This window comes from Cryptomeria japonica, chromosome 7 (assembly GCF_030272615.1).
Source record: "Cryptomeria japonica chromosome 7, Sugi_1.0, whole genome shotgun sequence".
NCBI classification, from domain to species: domain Eukaryota; kingdom Viridiplantae; phylum Streptophyta; class Pinopsida; order Cupressales; family Cupressaceae; genus Cryptomeria; species Cryptomeria japonica.
The window spans coordinates 64,772,450-64,792,755 of record NC_081411.1 but is presented as its reverse complement, the minus strand read 5'-3'; positions in this window follow the sequence as shown (position 1 = coordinate 64,792,755).

Genomic DNA, 20,306 nt, shown 5'->3' with positions numbered 1-20,306 from the left:
GACTCCTCATTGAGCAGTGAGCTCTAGGCAGTTGGCCTTCTTGCATGTGCAGGCCCCTATTGTAAGTAATATTCTCTTATTGGCTAGTAAGTGAATATTGTGGGTCATAGATCCCATTGAGGTTTTTCCCACATCAGGTTTCCTCGTTAAATATCTTGTGTTATGGTGTTCTTTTCATGTGGATGTTTCTGATTCTATTTATTGCATTAATTCTTGCATACTGGTATACTGCTACTTTATGTTCTGCATGTTTTTACTTAAGAAAATTTGAATACTGGTTAGATACTGATTCACCCCCCCCTCTCAGTATCTATAGGAATCCTAACAATTGGTATCAGAGCTTGGTCCTCTATTTTTAGAAGCCTAACAGCTTGAGGAAGATCTTGACATCAGTAAACATGGAAAATCTGATGAAGCAACTTGAAGGAGCTCTTACTGACTATGATGTAGAGAAGTTGAAAAATATCAAATTAGAAGATGATTCAAGAGCAAATCAGGATATCATTTAGGCACTTCAAGAAAATCTTACTGTTACAAGAAATAAGAGAAGAGAACTTTGTGAAAAATTGCAAAATGAGAATGATGAAAAGGAATCACTTAATGATATGATAAGCAAGTTGAAACAAGAGATCATGACAACAAAAAATGAAATGCAGGATATGAATATGGGATTTTGCAAAGAGATTGAGGACATAAAGAAAAATGAAGAAGAATTGACCAGAAGACTAAGTGATGCAACAAATGAGAACACAAGACTCAGCTATGAAAATGACATGTTGAAGACAGATCTGATGCATACTCAGAATGACTCAAACAAACTAATGAGACAAAAAGAAATCTTGGAAAGGGAATTGGAAACTACAAATCAACATAAAGAAAAACTCAAGAAAAGCTTAGAAGAACTTGGTACCTTATTGAAGAATCAAAAACCCAAAGGTGACACTTCTGGAATTGGCTTTGTAGTTGGAGAAAGCTCCGCTACTACAAATACTCAAGATCACAGCAAACCGGTAAGACTACCTAATACTTATAAATTCAATGGAAAATGCTTTAACTATAATAAATATGATCATAGGGCAAATGAATGTAGATCTAGGAATTATCAGAATATCAATCCACCCACCGGTCAATGTTCCAAATGCAACAAACTTGGTCATAACTCTGAAAACTACAGAATGAATGTGAGATGTTATGTTTGTGGAAGATTTGGACATCTATCTAATCAATGCAAAACACAAACCGACATAGGTTATGGGAAAGCTATTCAGAAAAATAATGTAACTTGTTATGCATGTAACAAGATTGGGCATATTGCTAAATTTTGTAGAAGTAAAGACACACCGGTAGACAACAAAAGTGCTAGCTTGAAAGGTAAAGAAAAAGTTGAAGAGGTTAAGAAAGAATTCTCAAAGCAATGGATTAGAAAAGTTGATCTAAATATTGGGAATACTCCTCCACTGGTAGAATCAACAAATACTTCACCGACAGGACAGAGTGATGCTTCACTGGAAGGACAGAGCAGTGTTCCACCGGCAGGAAGTTCTTCATCTAATTGAAGAAAATTGTCTTGAGGGTTTGGCAATCTAATGACACATGTGCTATTATTCCCTCAGTTAGAGATAAGAAGTTGAAAATCACTTATTACTAGCAAACAATGTTAAGTGAATACTTAACCGACATGCAATTAATGTGGTAGATAGTGAAAAAGACTATAAAATAAGGTTTTGGCTCAATGCATCCGCCACCTTGTTAAGTTGCCCCTTCTTATGCCTAATGGTGAAGGTGAAGGATTGGAGATATTCCATCCATTTTAGGTGCCTATTGCTTAGCTTCTCTTGAGTGTTTATGTAACTTAATGCCTGATTGTTTGTGAACACTACAAATTCCTTTGGAAGTAGGTAATGCCTCCATTTCTTTAGAGACTACACCAATGCATACAACTCTAGGTCATAAGTTGAGTACTTCTTCTTTGCTTCATTAAGATTCTCACTAAAAAATGCCACAAGTCTTCCCTCTTGACTCAACACACCACCTACTGCAACTCCACTTGCATCACACTCCAAGGTGAATAGCTTATCAAACGTAGGTAGGAGAAGGATGGGTTTTGTGGCTATTTCCTATTTCAACAATTGAAATGCTTTGTCTGCCTGCTCAGTCCATTTAAACTTTGTTTTAAGTCCTCCCTTAATGGTGTCAAGGACTGGTGCACATATGCCACTGAAATTCCTCACAAATTTCCTATAGAATTGAGCTAATCCATGGAAACTTCTTACCTCAGTCCCTGTTTTAGGTGTAGGCCAACTCAAGATTGCCTCCACTTTGCTTGGATCCATCTTCAAGGTTCCCTTGGATACCATAAATCCTAAGTAAACCAGCTCTTTCTTCAAGAAGTCACACTTCTCTAGGTTGATGGATAGTTTCTCCTCATGCAACCTTTCTAAAACAACCTCAAATGCTCAAGGTGCTCTTCCTTGGTTTTGCTATAGATGAGAATGTCATCTAGGTACACTACCACAAATCTACCTGTGAAGCTTTTAATACCCCATTCATCAACCTCATAAAAGTGCTTGGACCATTAGTAAGCCCAAATGGCATCAGAAGCCATTCATATAACTCCTCAATGGTCTTGAAAGTAGTCTTCCACTCATCACCCTCCTTGATTCTAATCTAGTGATAACCACTTTTAAGGTCTAGCTTGGTAAAATACATAGCCCCTCCTAAACAATCCATTAGATCCTCTATTCTAGGAATAGGAAACCTATACCTTATTGTTATCCTATTGATTTCTCTTGAGTCAGTACAAAGTCTCCACTTACCTCCTTTTTTTGATGCTAGCACTAACAGGGCTGCACATGGGCTGATGCTCTTCTTAATCAGTCCTTGTTCCAATAACTCCACTTGCCTTGCTACTTCCTTATTCTGATCAGGTGTGAGCTTATATCCAGCCTTTTTAGGTAAGGATGCACTAGGAACAAAGTCTATTTGATGACTTATAGACCTTCTTGGTGGGAGTGTTGTAGGTGCTCCATCACTCACTATATCCTTATGCTCTTGTAACATTTGTTTGACTTCCTTAGATATTTCTACCTACAACTTGTTTTCTTCCTCCTTTGGTTTCATAAAGGTGGCACACTTCACTGTCTCCTCCTTATGCAGCAAATTTAAGAACTCTTTACCAGTAGCCATTAAAACACTAGGTGTTTTTGAAGTGCTCTCTTCATCCTCTATCAAAGACTGAATCTTGAAGGTCTTGCTATCCTTCTTGAATGATATGGAGTTCTCCTCTCCATTGTAGACCACCTTCCTATCAAACTTCCAGGGTCTTCCTAGCAATAAGTGACATGCATCCATAGGTAACACATCACAAAGGATCTTATCCTTGTATCCTCCAATAGAAAACTCTACCCAAGTCTGTTCATTGACTAACACACTCTGTCCTTTGTTCAACCAAGTCAGCTTGTAAGGATTGGTGTGGGGTATTCTTGTGAGTTTCAACTTTCTCACTGCCTCTTCTAAGATGATGTTGTCAGTTGAGCCTGTATCAACTATCACCTTGCACACTTTACCAAGAACTTTGCATCTCACCCTAAACAATGCTCTCCTATGTTTAGGTTCCTCCTCAACTAGCTGTCTGATCAAAATCCTATTGAACATCAAATTCTCACCAACTTCTAATTCAATCTGATCCACATCTGGTGTCTTGCTGCTTGAAGAGTCTTCTTGTGCAAAAAAAACCCTCTTTCCACTGTTTGATGTGGTAGGCTTGTCAGGGCATCTATATGTTGGGTGTCCCAATTGTCCATAATTGTAACACTTCATTTTTGCAAAATAGGAGTTACCTCTACTGGTACTTCTACCCCTATTTGGACCACTTTATGCACCTCTTCCTTGGGAATGTCCTCCTCTAAGATTGGCTTCACTACCATTCTCAGTCAACTTGGCTTCTCCTTGGTTCTTGGGTTCATTTGCCTTGCTTGAGTAACCACCTCGGTGATTCACTTGATCTTTACCTCTGCCTCTACCCCTGTTATTGGAGTCTCCTTTCCTCTTATTACTCTCTTCTACCTTGGCAGCAAGCTGATGACATTTCTGGACAGTAGTAGGAGTCCATAGGCTTATCTCCTCTTGAATGTTCCACTTTAGACCACTTAGGTACCTAGCCACTTTAATGGATTCCTCTTCTTGGATCTTGGACCTAAGACATATCTTTTGAAACTCCTCTATATAGGAGGCCACATCAAGATCCTTCTACTTCAATCCTTGTCTCTTCTTATGAAGTTGGACTTCATAATCCTCTGGCAAGTAGTTCTCCTTGATCTTACTCACCATGGCTTTCCAATTGGCAATAGGTAACTTTCCCATGCTGATTCTTTCCTCGTGCAAGTACTTCCACCATGTCAAAGTAGCTCCCCTTAACCTTGATTTGGCAGCTTTAACCTTCTAAGCCTCTGTCACTCCTTCACACTCAAAGTGGTTTTCCATACCCTCAATCCATTCCATGACGGTGTCAATATCCATCCTTCAAATGATTTTGTATTCAAAGCCTTGATGGCCTTTAGAAAAGGTTCTTCATTGATTACAGGGTCTGGTTTAGGTATGATGTCATCTATGTTTATAGCTTTCTTGCCTCTATCCTCGGTGTCCTCACCTCCAAGTCCTTGTGTCCCCTAATCAACTACTTCTTGTAGTTTATCCCTTATCTCACTCATAGCAACTTCTAGGAGTCTATTTTTCTCCTTCTATTCTTCTACCTCTCTAGCCAACTCTACATTAGTGACCATTTTTCTCTCCCCTACTGATTAACCAATATATAGAGACATACACAAGCTGACAAATCTTTAGCTTTCTCTAATACCAATCTGATGGGTTGGTGTTTGGGATAGATTAGCCTAGTCTATGCTCCTGGATCCTTTCCTTGGATCACCTGGTGTTCTCCACACACCCTAGGGTCTCTAGGATTTCTCTTTGCTTGAGGAATCCCCTGACCATGCCCAATCCACCCACCAATGAGTTATACTACTGTTCCTAAGGTCTTACCTACTCATGAGACTCATAAACCCTTACTATGGCTAATAAGGGCTAATCTTATTCCACACCTTCCAAGGTCTTAGCAAGGTTGTTTCAGGTATATTTCATGGCCTATCCACCCATTCATGAGCCCTCAAGAGGTTTCAAGCCTTCAACTCCTTACTGATTTCACTGTTTTGTGTTTTTGCCTACAAAATAGGGCTACAAGAAAGAGCCCCTATTAGGCCTCCTACCCAGTCCTCTAGGGCTCCCTCTCACAAACGATGCACAAAGAAACCTACCTCCCAAAATGGACTACCAATCAATTTTCAAGGGCTCAAGGATTTTCTCAGTTTTGGCCCTCCAAGTGGCCATACAGTGCCTAGGGAGAATTTTGGGGTTTTTGAGGGTTTTGTGAGGGTTTCTGGGATCTGCCTGGGTCTTAGTGTGTACTTTGGGTTTTAGCCACCTGGTCTAGATTGGGGGAGGCTCCTCCTACACACCAATGATGCTTCAAACACTCCTCTTTACTTTATCCAAAGGATTCTCTTCCTACCAACCAACCTTTCTCTTCAAGACCACTGCACCAACATCCATTCCTAACTGGGCACTGTCTAGTCTTGCCTAGGAATGGTTCTTTACTTAGTCTTCCTGCATTTTCAAGGATCCTGCTTGCTTGAGACTATAATACAGAGTCTCCACATCCATTCCCCATGGTCTCATGGTGTTTCCACAATGGGGAATGGAGTTAAGACTTCATTTACCCAATCCTGTCCAAAACTAGACAGTAAGACTGCAACTTACAAAATATTTACACATACACTCAACCTGCAAGTAAAAACCTAAAATAAATGCTTGAAATGAAAGTATTTACACCATGGAAGACAAATCACATAGTTTTGGAAGTGTCTCAATCCATTAAACTTCTTGTTTACTTCATTCAAACTGACAGGTAACAGTTTTACAATCACAGTCCGTTCTTTCTTCTAGGGCCGTACAAGATCTGATATCCAACCGATTATTTTAGGGTTTGCAAACACTTATACTACTCATACCTCAGTCATTGTTCCAAAATTAGGTATTTCCATGCACAACAAGGGTCTATGACCATTTTGGGTGGAAAAGTTGCTTGACAACTTTTAAAAGTTGTCATGCAACTTTTGCATCTTTTGAGCAACTTTGCTATTGTTGCTTTTCATGACTCCCAAGCCTGTTTTGGGCTATCCTAAGGACATCAACATTCCAATAAGGCCTAACACATACTCTAGGCACACTCAACCTCTCCTGCACAAGAAAATCAGAATCTTGACTAATGACCCCTAAGACCTCCTCTAGGACCGTACCTAGGACCTAGTCTAGCACACATGAGCTCATGGGTCTTATTCATGTACAATGGCTTCTAAAGAAGCATAATGCCAACAAAAAAATGAAAGAGAAAGAGTCAAGAAGGTTTCTCTTGCACCAATCTTGTCCTGCATTCCCACATTATCATACATCCATGGGGTCTTACTTCAGTGTATATAGTTTTGTTACAACACTATTTCTAAGCACACAAATTGGTGTTTTGTAGTGTACATTTTTATTTATATTTTGATAAGTCTATTTAGACATACAGATGATGTTTTGATGATTACTTATGAATTTATTTCTATTCAGATGATACTGATTATGTTAGATACCTTATATGAACATATGCTATTTGATTATTCATGAGAATGATGATACATTCTGGATTACTTGATTGATGGATTATATGCACTTGATATTCCTATGTGATTATATGGTTTATGATGTTATGAAGGTTCTAACCCCTATGTCATGATTAAGGTTTCATGTGATGCATTGATGTTGTATTGTGTGATTGTCTTTGTGAAAGGGACGATACCTTATCACTCGTTGCGGGCATGATAAGGTGTTGTGATTCTCTTTTAACTTGCATGTTTACCATGATGCTTCCATGTTGTAGATGTATTTTATTGTGTGTGATGGTGGTTGGAGGATTGCAGGTACCTACCTCCACCTGGTCTCACAAGTCTGAGCGTGTCCTATCCCAATGGCAAGTTGTTGGATATGGCATGAGTTTCCCTCACTCTCTCTAAGCTTAGTTGTTTACCTTGTTAGTTGTGTTGTGGCGTAAGTTGGTGACTAGTCTTATGCCAATGTTTCCCTTATGTCGGGTTGCTTATGGTGATGCGAGTGTATGCTTATTATTTAATTAATAATTGGGATAATGTGATTTATTAATGCTTAAATTCATTTATCTTATAGTATGACTATTGTTTATTTATTTGGTCGATTAATTATTTGATGATTAATTATTGTTGAGGTTTGTATTTATTTGAGATTAATATAATTAATCTATTTAATCTATTTGATTTATTTAATTTATTATTGAAGATTAATTTATTTGATTTAGTATAGTTGCAATTATATTGTTACATTAGCATTGTTTGTATAATTAGATATAATATAAAGTTTACCTACTTTTCTATTTGATTAGTTATATTTAAATGGGTAAGTAAATATTTTTAAATAATATTTGCCCCAAATTTTGTAATGGTAGGTATACTATATATTTTTTCCAAATTTTCTGATTTGGTCTAAATTTTTCTATAGTTTGATTTTTGATTTTTAATTACTGAGCATTCTGTGAATGCGGTTGGGTTACCATCCAAAGGATTTCTATTTGCAATTTATTTTTTGAATTTGATTGGAATCTTGGATTTGAAGATTGGATTGCTTGAAGTGTTGTATTGTTGCTTTTCTTTGAATCTACCATTATTGGATAGTGATTTCTAGGTTGTCTTCTTCATCTTTTGAATTTGACTTTCAGAAAGAAAATGTCTACATTGTGTTTGACTACAGATCGTCTTCTGGTTTTGGTTTAAAGATTGCTTAGTAATTAGAAATGACATTTTAAGGATTGAATTTGGGTTTGGGCATTTTGGAAAAGATTGCATTCACTGATTTTTTATGATTTTGGGAAAAAATATTTTTTGTGAATGGCTTCCCTGCAACTTTCTTTTCTTGATTATTGTTTAAAATTATTTGTGATTCATTGTATTTCTTGTGATTAGAGGATTTGTTTACATCCCTTTGTATTTCTTGTTGGCAATTTACAATCAATTGGTTGGTTTCACTATGTTTTCATTGATGGTAACATGGTATTGTATTCCAGTTTCATGTTTTGGTTTAGTTGTTTACTGGCAGACACTTCACCAACATTGACAGGACAAAAGGATTTCTTTGGTTACCAACAATGCAGGCTGACATGGTTTAGAATATGATTATCAGTATTGGAGGCCAACATCTCTTGCATCCGACATTGGCAATTGTTTTTAATATCTATGCATTCATGTTATCTGGCCAACATGCAATTTGATATTATAATTATCTTGGTAAGCCGACATAAGGCATGATAAGATGTATTGGGTATATAGGCTAGTTTGATAGATCATTTTGTAATAATAATTGATCATCATGTGAATATGTAACTAGAAGAATATATTATAGGAGATGTGAAATATATCAGATAGATCATGTATGTGAGGATATTTATGTAAGGGTTATTTTGGTAAAGGGTTTAGGGTTTCAGACCGGAAGAGACAAAGCTTAAATCAGAACTATATTCTGGCATAGGAGATGTTATCTTAGCAGTTCAAAACTTCTTCGGATTGTATTCTGGATTTATTTGTAGTCAATGAGGCTGCATTTGTGATCGAGCAATGTGCTCTAGGCTGTAAGTCTTCCTACAAGTGTATGCCCCTTATATTTTGTAATATCTATTCATATGGCCAGTGAATTGATATCGTGGGTCACAAATCCCACCGTGGTTTTTCCACTTTGAGGTTTTCCACATATAATTCTATTTGTTATGATTCTCATTTATGTGATTGTCTTATTGGTTTATTTACTTCTTTCAAATCTATATGTACTAGTATACCAGTTGGTGTATGCATGTTTTAATAAGGATAAAATTGATCATTTTGGTATAACACTAATTAACCCTCCCCCCCTTAGTGTTATTGGATTCCAACAATTGGTATTAGAGCCTTGTTCCTCAAAGGAAGTTTAACAGCTTGAGGAAGATCTTGAACCCAAAATCCATGGACATGGCTTTAGAGAAGTAGCTTGAGATGGCACTTGAAGATTATGATGCCGAAAGGTTGAAGAACTTAAAGCTACAAGATGAATTGAATTCTGCTAAGGAATTCATTCTTGTCCTACAAGAGAGGTTATCATTTGTTCAAGCTAGGAGTAAAGAACTTTTACAAAGTCAGGAAGATGAAGAGAAAGATGCACTTAAGGAACAATGTCATAAATTGAGTCAGGAGAACATGGTTATAAAAATGAAATGCAAGTTATAACTATGAGGATTTCTAAGAAGATTGAGGACTGGAAGAAAAAAGAAGAAAATCTTGCTATATCCCTAAAGAATAAATTTGAAGAATGTGGTAGGTTGGTTCATGAGAATGATATGTTGAGAACTGATTTAGTACAATCCCAGAGTAATGAACAAAAGATTGAGAGACAAATGATAATTCTAAGAGAATAGTTGACTATTGCAAGTGAGCATAAAGAAAAACTCAAGATTATCTCAACATAGCTAGATGAGTTGTGGAAGAGACAAAGACAGATTTGAGATTCCAGTGAACTTGGATTTGAGCAAGGACAAAGTTCCGGTACTTCTAATGAAGATCAAAACCATAAGGCACCTGTAAGACAATTTAATGCTTATAAATTCAATGGTAGATTTTTTTTTGTAATAGATTTGGTCACATGGATAGACAATGTAGAAACAGAGCAAATCAGAACCTTGATTCTGCTCCTGGTAAATGTTCTAAATGCAATAAGTATGGTTGTAAGATAAAAGATTGTAGAATGAATGTTAAATGCTATGCATGTCGAAAGTTTTGACATATGACTAATTCAAAGGAAAATGTTACATGTTATGCATGTAATGAGGTTGGACATATTGCTAAATCAACATCGAGCAAGATCATACTTAGAGATGGGTTAGTAAGATTGAAGAACAATCATCAGATGGAAATGCACCAGTTATTTACTCGATAGAGGAGGTTTCTCTTGAACCAACAGGTAGCTCATCCGATAATTGAGGTAGATGCCTCAGGGGTAGGCAAAATTCATGAAGATGTTACATATGCCTCGAGAAGAGGTTCTGGAAGATGTTTCAGACATTAGAGATGTTTATCTGGCATGCATATGTTCTGTTCAAGATACAATATCTTTTACCGATAGTCATTTATGTCAATAGAAGATTAAGGTTTGTCATGGAGGTTAAAAGGTCGAATTCACCTCATTATTGATCACCTTGCATTCAGAGTGATTTCAAAGTGATTAAGAGTGACTAAGAGTGATCAAAGGCATTTAAGAGAAATCAGATTTCTTCTTTAGTGATTTCACTAGTGACTGGAAGAATTTATTAAGGGTTTTCATTGAAAGAGATCAACATGTATTTATCTTTCAAACATGGAAGGGGGTTCATCTTCTATTCCTATCTTTGTTGCAAACCCAACTGTAGTAGAGCTCATGGACCACCCCATGCCAATTTTCAAGTGGTATCCACATGTGGCTACCCTAGAAGATTCGGTTGGAGCATTTTCTCATGTTCTGGAGGGAGTTGTCTATGTTGAAGATATCAGGGCATCCATACATTGTCATATTGAAGACTTGGGAACATATGAAATAAAGGGGATGTACATGAGTGAGATGATGGGAGAATTTGGAAAGATCAAACTACCATACAAGCACATTGAAGATTTATGATTTACCGACATTCTGGATATCCCGGAATTCAAATATGAGATAATTAGGTATGTTTTGCATAGAGTACATGGGGAGGTCATCTAGTTAGATAGACCTTAAAAGATCACCAAGGAAGTAATCAAGGCCATCATTGGTTTACCATCGGTGGGGAAACATCCAGATAAGAAGGTTTCGAATGATTATGTCTAAAAGATCGCCAGTGTGACATTTGATAGGGGATCAATGAGAATAAGAACTATTACTGACACAAACATCATATTCGATAGTATGATCATCAGGTATAAGGTAACTCAGTCAAACTGACTAAATTCTATTTCCAGTTCCTGCATTTTAGCTACATACAAAATGATGAGAGAAAATGTGAAATTGGATCTGTGCGGTTAGATCTTAGATGAGTTATTAATAAACCTAGGAAAGATTAAGCGAGAAAAGAAGGGAACCTTTTGGTATGGTAACTTTATAGTCTATTTAATGTTAGTTTTCATGAATGATACACTCAGTTTTGGTGAAAGGTAATGGGCATTTGACATCCTAGTAGGGACACAATTAAAATAGTCAATTATTGTTTTAGGAAGTCATAGATATGATAATGTTACAAGCCTAAACACTTGGTAGCTGAAATACAAACACAAACAGATCCTCCTGAGAAAGAGGAAAGCAAAGCTATCACTACAACTAGCGGACTACAGATTATGAGGACAATTGGACAGTCATCTGGCACATCAATGACTGAATTCCAGCCTACAAATGTGATAGAGGTACTCTTGGATTCCACTAAGAAAATAATAGAGTGTAATGCACAAGCTTACAAGGCTATAGATGATATATTACCAATTTTGAAAATGATAGCTCCAAAGTGTAGCATAGATAATAAAGATTCTTTGAGCCAATTAGACACATCGTCTAAGTATATAATTGACAATCTAATTACACTAGACCAAATAAATGAAGACACATTGAAAGAGAAAATGAATAAGGAGAAAGAAAAATTCTTTGAGGAAATAGTGAAGAAAAATAAGGAACAGATGGAAACCTTATTACCGGCACTAGAAGAAACAATTTTGGATTTTAAGAAACTGTACAGAGATACATGCAAAATAGATATTTTGATAGAGGACATAGATTCGGAGATCAACAAAACTCAAGAAGAAATCAACAATATTGCTGACAATTTAATAAGAACAACAGATTCACTTTTGGAAATTGAAAAGAACATTACAGATCTTGAGGAGAAAATTGAAAAGTTAGAAAATGATAAAGAAAAGATAAAGCATAAGGCAAAGGAGACTTAAAATGCAAACTAGGTCCTAAACTAGATTACCTCATTTCTTTGAGAAAAGAAATTTCTGAGGCTCTGGTTACAAGACTTAAGACACCGGAAGAGAAAATGCACATACTCACCGGTACAATTCAAAGAACTGAAGCGACATTAAAGGACAACAAGAGATTAAATGACAGTCAAAATTTTGCATTGGCAGACATCTATTAGATTGTAACCCACCGATTACAAGGATCTAGGCAGGAACCATACTCCACTGACAGTGAATGACAACCTTTGTCATTGATGTCAAAGGGGGAGTGGTAGAGATGAGAAAAATCCAATGACTTAGAGATCATCTGCTCAGGGGGAGCAGACATCCGGTACAATTTTTCGTACAGTTTTTGGCAAGATTTTTGGACTTCAATTTTTGGATACATTTTTGAACTTTTCTCATGAGTGTTGCCATCAATGCCAAAGGGGGAGATTGTTGGAAAATGCACACTCCAATGAGAAATTTTAGGTGATTGAAGGTATTGTCATTGATGGAAACCTTACAATCATATGATACCGGCAGGCACCGACACCCACAGACTCTACACCGACACACAGTTCACCGACATCAAAAAGATTGATCATCGACAACATGGCCGACAAGAATTTTGTTTAATTATATTTTGTATTTAATTATAAAATCTTTTTGTAAGATGACATGGCAAATTGTAATAAGACTCATATATGTATGAGATCTTAGAGAACATTTGATGATATGATAGGAAGTAGATATGGTTAGATTATTGGAGACCTAATGTGCAAATTGTAAGGCATATTTTGGATAAGGGTTTATGATTATTGCAAAGCTTAAACTGGTACTGAATCTGGCATAGTAGATGTTGATTTGAAGCAGTACATGACATTGGTTTTGTATAATCCAATTTTGTAAGTCAATGTGACTTCTTTTGTAAATGAGCAGTGAGCTCTAGGCACATGGCCTCCTGCATGTGCAGGCCCCTATTGTAACAGTAATATTCCCTTATTGGCCAGTAGGTGAATATTGTGGGTCACAAATCCCACCGAGGTTTTTTCCATACTGGGTTTCCTCATTAAAATATTGTGTTATGGTGTGTCTTTCATGTTGTGGTTGTTATTATTATTTACTACATTACTTTTGGTTTACCGGTACACAATTTTGAAATGCTTTTCTTGTTATAAGTTAAGAAATTACATATACTAGTCAGATACTGATTCAGCCCCCCTCTTAATATCTTTGGGAATCATAACAGATAAGGTATGGGGATATTTCAAGAGATTTAAAAAATCTCTGAAGTCTAGGGAAAGGGTTCCTAAGCATATTCTAGAAAAATATCCCACTGACATATGCTTCATGGTGAAAAAAGATGAATAACCTATGGAAGTAGTTAAGCCCCGAAAGATTTGGATTAAGAAAATGGTATATGAAGTGGATGCATTGATTCTTGAGGCTTATGAAAAAATGTTGACTGATGCACCTATTGATGAAGCAGAGAAGCCCTCTCGTATTGCAAAACAAAAATTGTAAGAGGTTGAAACAAAGTTCAACCGGAAGAAGAGAGAGAAGGAGGAAGGAAAGACCAGAAAATTTGTTGAGAAGGTCTCATGGGACATCAAAGCATTAATTGATGTTGTCCAAGAGAAAGGAAGGAAGAGGAAGAATCTGAAAGTACACATTGAGCTTGTGTTGGATATCATTGGCATATGATAAACCGATATGTTGATATGATGATAATGTATGTTGTCATTGATGTCAATAAGTGTAAGTGAATTGGTATGCAAATTGAAGAAGTTGGTGAACCGGTATGAAGAGGCATGAGGAGATTCAGTGAATCGGTGTCGAGGTTTCACTAAGTATGATTACCGGTTGGTAGTCTCAGCTCTATGGTTATTGGTTTGGTGATCCACCTTGTGTGATGAACCGATGATACTCTATGATGAGTTAGATAAGAGATGTGATCGAGGTGCAATGTCAACTTTGTGCGCATGAAGGATTGAGGCATAAGATGATCGACCGCGTTTGAAGTCTACCTCAGGAATGATCATTCTTCTTAGTGGTATGAGAAGAGAGCATGATGGGTTACTGATTCCCATGTGTAGTGATGAATGAATGATGCAGATTGTCTTGTGATCTATTTGAAATTGTAATGCTCTATGCAATATGTTTGGACAGTCAGAATTGGACTGCCTGTGTTGTAAACCTAAGCATCTTAGGGTTTAGGGTTTATGTTACCGATCTATTTGTTGTCTATAAGGTGGATGATGTTTGTTATTGAAAAGTTGTTGGCAAATGTTGTGTATATGTATCTGAGTGAAGAGATACTTGATACTTGTCAGACCAGTAAGAGGTAAACTACAGAGTGTGATTACAAAGTAGAGGATATGAAAAGGATCTGCCTTGGCATGTAGTGCTATTATCAGATCGTAGTTTTTTCCCATTGTCTTCTAATCATTTCAATAGATGGAAAATCCCTTTACCGGGTAGCTTTAACAGGCTTATTGTAAAACCTTTAACCAGGTGACTCAAGATCATTGAGTTCTTTAAATCCTCTACTGAGGTAACCTTTAACAGGGTATATAGCCATCCCTTAACTGGGTGATCTCTAATAGTATCGATTCTTAGCAGAACCTTATTGTAAAGTCTTTAACTAGACTATGCTCCTAACAGGGAGAGCTTCAAAAGAGTTCAAAACAAGCTTGTGGGTATTCATCCCCATCGTGGTTTTTCCCATTTGGGTTTCCACGCGAAAAAATTTGTGTGTTATGTGTTATGCATTTTTCATGTGATGTTTATGAAGTATTTGGTTGAAGGATTATGCATGCAGGGTTAATAGGTTATGGTATTTCTAGTATACCACATGCATATGCTTATGGGTGAAATTGAAGTCGAGTATTGATCGTATTTGAAGTGTTAAAACTCATCAGTTTATGGTGTCTAGTGTCTTATTGTGTTTAACCAGTATTTCCATGGTTAAGTTTAGTAATGATGATAACCAATTGGCATTACTTTAGCTAGACAAAGTGGTTGAAGAGAGTTTTTATCTATACTGATTCACCCCCCCTCTCAGTATTGGTTGGGGTATCTTCTATTCATCATTATTCATCAACTGGCATCAAAGCACCTTGAGGTCCTTGGTGATATAAGCTTAACAACTTGAGGTAAAAGATCCTACTGTAATGATGAAGAGGGAAGGTTCTAAGTTCAATAGAGATAAATTTAAGATATGGAAGGATAGAATAAAGATTTACATCAAGATTATGGGTGCTCAACACTGGAGCTAGGTTGAGAATGCATTTGTAACTCCCACTAGCACTTTGATTGATGATCAGAAGAGAGAAATCCAAGAAAATGGGCAAGTCATGGAAGCCCTTATCAGTAGCCTGTTAGACATTGAGTTTATTGATGTTCAAGACAAGGACACACCTAAGGAGGTATGGGATGCACTAGAAACCATTTATAGTGGTGATGAGCATGTAAAGCAAGCTAAGGAAGAAAGCCTTAGAGATAAATTTGAGGATATGAGGATGGTTGAATGAGAGACCATTCAACAATATGGTATTAGGATTAAGACTGTGGTTGGTGATTTCAAAAGAATTGGTGGAACAATTGATGATGCCACTGTTGTTAGTAAAGTCCTTAGATCATTGTTACTAGTCTATGCAATCAGAGTTGTTGCTATCTAGGAAATGAGGTCTATTGATAAGACCAAGGTATCCTTAGATTCTATCATTGCAAAGTTTTTTGCATATGAGTTGAATAGATATGATGGTAGTGTTTAGAAGACTGAGTCAACCTTTAAAGCATCTATTGTACCATCCAAAAAAGGAAAAGAAACTAGTACTAGTTATGAATCTAGACAATGTAGAGATATGGATGATGAAGAGATTCTAATGGAGTTCAAAGCTTTCTTGCTTAAAGACTTCCGAAGGGAACCGGAAAATATAGAGGTAAACTTCCTTTGAAATGTTTTTCCTGCAATAAGATAGGACATATAGCTATAAATTGCCCTAATAATGACAATAAGGATAAACTAGAGAGGTTAAGAAAGTATAAAGGAGGAAACATAAGAATCTGTCTAGTTGCTGTGGATGAAGGTGTCACTAATGAAGAATTCGAAGATAAAGAAAATGAAGACATAGTGTTTGTAGCAGTAAAGGAAGAAGCGTCCGACAAGAAAGATCTTGTCTCTCACATTGAAAACTCCAATGAGTGGATAATTGATAGTATTTGTTCTCACCATATGACTAGCGACCGGAGAAATTTTCTGTCTCTGGAGGAATATGATGGAGGTATTGTCAGATTTGGCAATGATGCACCATGCTTGGTATAAGGTAAAGGATCCATCTTATTGAATGGAAAGAGCAGTGTAGGTGATGTCTACTAGGTAGAAGGTCTTAAGCATAACCTGTTGAGTGTTGCTCAACTGAATGACAAGGTTTAATTCTGGAATTCAAAGGTGGAATTTGCAATATAATTGGGAAGAGTGGTGAAGTTATTGCCACTGGTAAATAGACCAGAGGTAACTTATTTCATTTGAATGCCAAGATAAGTTGGTGTCTAATGGCTAATTTTGATGATAGTTGGATATGGCATAGGATACTTTTTCATATGAACTTTGACAATATTGTTAAAGCCAGTAAGTTCAAGGTGGTAAGAGGATTACCATTGTTGGACAAACCTGAGAATTCTTTGTGCAGAGAATGTCAACTTGGGAAGATGTCTTCCTCAACTTTTAAAGGTAAGTCTTTCTTAGCAGAAAATTTACTTGATCTTGTGCATACTGATTTGTGTGGTCCTATGAAAACTAGAAGTATTCAGGGAGATAGGTATTTTATGATTCTTACTGATGACTGCTCAAGAGTAATGTGGGTCACATTCTTGAAAGACAAGTCTAAAGCATTTGGAAAATTCAAAGCCTTTAGAGCATTAGTAGAAAAAGAAAGTGGTAAAAAGATAAAATGCCTGAGAACTGATCAAGGAGGAGAATTCACTTCTGATGAATTCAATAAGTACTGTGAAGATAATGGTATCAAGAGGAAATTTTTTGCTCCAAGGACACCACAACAAAATGGCATAGCAGAAAGAAATAACAGGACTATAGTTGAAGTGGCTAGAACAATGCTAATCCAAGGAAAGGTTTCTCACACTTTTTGGAGAGAAGCAGTGAGTACTGCAGTCTACACTATGAACTGGGTACTCATCAAGAAAGGTAAAGATAAAACCCCTTACAAGTATTGGACCGGGAAAACTACCACTATGAGTTACTTTAAAGTGTTTGGTAGTAAGTTCTATATCAAGAGAGGCAAAAATTTGACCAAGTTTGATGCAAAATGTGATGAAGGAATTTTTTTGAGATATTCCACTAAGAGAAAAGCTCTCAAGTGCTACAACAATAGAACACATAAGATTCTTGAAAGTATCAATGTCAGGGTTGATGAATCCCTTAAGGAATCTAAGGAAACATGCAATGAAGAAGTGGAAGATGAACTGGGTATAGCTTTCTGGGAACCGGCTGAGAAAGAAATTTGTAAAGATCTCAATGTTCCTGTATCGGTAGAAGTTGTAATGAGAGAAGAAGAAGAATTTAGTGAAGAAGAGAAAGAAAAGATAGCAGACCAGGCTAGAATCATTCCTAGATATATAAAGATGCATAATGATCCAAATAAAATCATAGGAGATAAAGATGCAGGGATACTCACTAGAAGAAAAGTGAAAGAAAACTCTTGCATGATTTCTGAATTTGAACCCAAGACTTCAAGAGAATCTCTTACAGATGAAGACTAGATTAAAGCAATGGAAGAGGAGCTAGACCAGATAGAAAAGAATGCGACATGGTCTTTGGTGCCCAGACCAAAACATAAAAATGTCATAGGTACCAAATGGGTCTTCCAGAATAAGCTAAATGAAGATGGCACAGTTGTCAGGAACAAGGCTAGGCTTATATGTAAGGGATATGCTCAGGAGGAAAGAGAAGACTATGGAGAAAATTTTGCTCCAATGGCTAGATTAGAAGGTGTTCGAATGCTACTTGCATTTGTAGCATTTAAGGGATTTAAGGTTTATCAGATGGATGTGAAGTCTACTTTTCTAAATGGAATCCTAGAAGAAGAAGTGTATATAGAGCAACCACAAGGGTTTGCCTTATCATAAGATAGTGACATGGTGTGTAGATTACACAGAGCCCTGTATGGACTGAAACAAGCACCTAGGGCATGGTATGAAAGACTACACTCTCATCTTGTGAAGATTGGATTTCAGAGAACAAGTGAAGATAGCAACATCTACTTGAAATCAGAAGGTGATAAGATTCTGATCTGTGAAGTGTTTGTGGATGACATAATTTTTGGAGGAGATGATAAAATGAGTCATCCGTTTGTAGATGAAATGAAGAAAGAATTTGAGGTGTCTTTAATAGGAGAGATACAATTCTTCATTGTTTTATAGATTCAGCAAATGAAAGAGGGTATCTTTATTACCCAGTCCAAGTATGTCAAAGAGGTATTGAAGACCTTTGGCATGGAGGAAAGCAAACTGGTCGGTACACCGATGGTGACTAGCTGTAAACTAACCAAGGAAGATGATTCAACACTGGTGAATGAAAAAGAGTATCAGTCAATGATCGGTAAACTACACTATGTGGTGCACAATAGACCAGTTATTGCTCATGCAGTGGGCATAGTAGCTCATTTTCAGAAATGTCCAAGAGAATCCCACTTGGTAGCTGTGAAGAGTATTCTTAGATATCTAAAAGGAACAGTTGAGTATGGATTGTGGTATCCATATAATGGTGACTATAATCTCAAAGTATATATCGATGCCGATTCAACAGGTAATGTGGACGATCAAAAGAGCACAACCGATGAAATGTTCTTTCTTGGTGGAAGACTAGTATCATGGACAAGAAAGAAGCAGAGTTGTACTTCTCAATCTATAGCTGAAGTAGAATATGTGGCAGCATTTATGAATTGCACTCAAGCAATTTGGATGAAGCATGTATTGGAAGGTTTCAAGGTTCCTGTATCTGAATCGGTGAACATATTTTGTGATAACACAACTGCAATAAACATTTCAAAGAATCCTGTATTGCATGCTAGAACGAAGCATGTTGAGCTTAAATATCATTTCTTAAGAGAGAAAGTTTAGAATGAAGAGGTTGTACTACAACATGTTTCTAGTAAGGAGCAGCTAGCAGATGTATTCACTAAGCCCTTACCGAAGACTACATTTACCTATTTAAGAGCTGAATTAGGGGTTCTTCCCCTTTGTGAAGTCAACTAAGGTTGTGTGCTCCGCATCAGTCAAGTACTATAGCATCAAATCTTTCAGGATTGATGTATTGATGGAAGCTACTCCTTAGGGTGAGCAACATAGTAGATTTTGGAAGCTTATGCCTCCACTTTGGCATTAGTGTCAAAGGGGGAGAAGATATATGATAGATGTATGGAGGAAAAGATATCTGATAATGCAGATACACTGGTCTATGAGGTTTTTAGTTGCAATGCTATAGTGAGTATTGCCATCATTGACATATGATGAATTGGTATGTTGATATGATGATAATGTATGTTGTCATTGATGTCAATAAGTGTAAGTGAACCGATATGAAGATTGTTGAAGTTGGTGAACTGGTATGAAGAGGCATGAGGAGATTTAGTGAACCTGTGTCAGGGTTTCACTAAGTGTGATTACTGGTTGGTAGTCTCAGCTCTATGGTTATCGGTTTGGTGATCTTGCTTGTGCAATGAACCGATGATACTCCATGATGAGTTAGCTAAGAGATGTGATCGAGGTGCCTTTTCATCTTTGTGTGAGTGAAGGATTGAGGCATAAGATGATCGACCACGTTTGAAGTCTACCACGGGAATGATCATTCTTCTTAGTGGTATGAGAAGAGCATGATGGGTTACTGATTCCCATGTATGGTGATGAATGAACGATGCAGATTATCTTGTGATCTGTTTGAAATTGTAATGCTCTATGCAATATGTTTGGATGGTCAGGATTGGACCGCCTGTGTTGTAAACCTAAGAATCTTAGGGTTTAGGGTTTATGTTACCGACCTATCTATTGTCTATAAGGTTGATGATGTTTGTTATTAAAAAGTTGTTGGAAAATGTTGTGTGTATGTATTTGAGTGAAGAGATACTTGATACTTGCCAGACTAGTAAGAGGTAAACTATAGGGTGTGATTGTAGAGTAGAGGATATGAAAAGGATCCGCCTT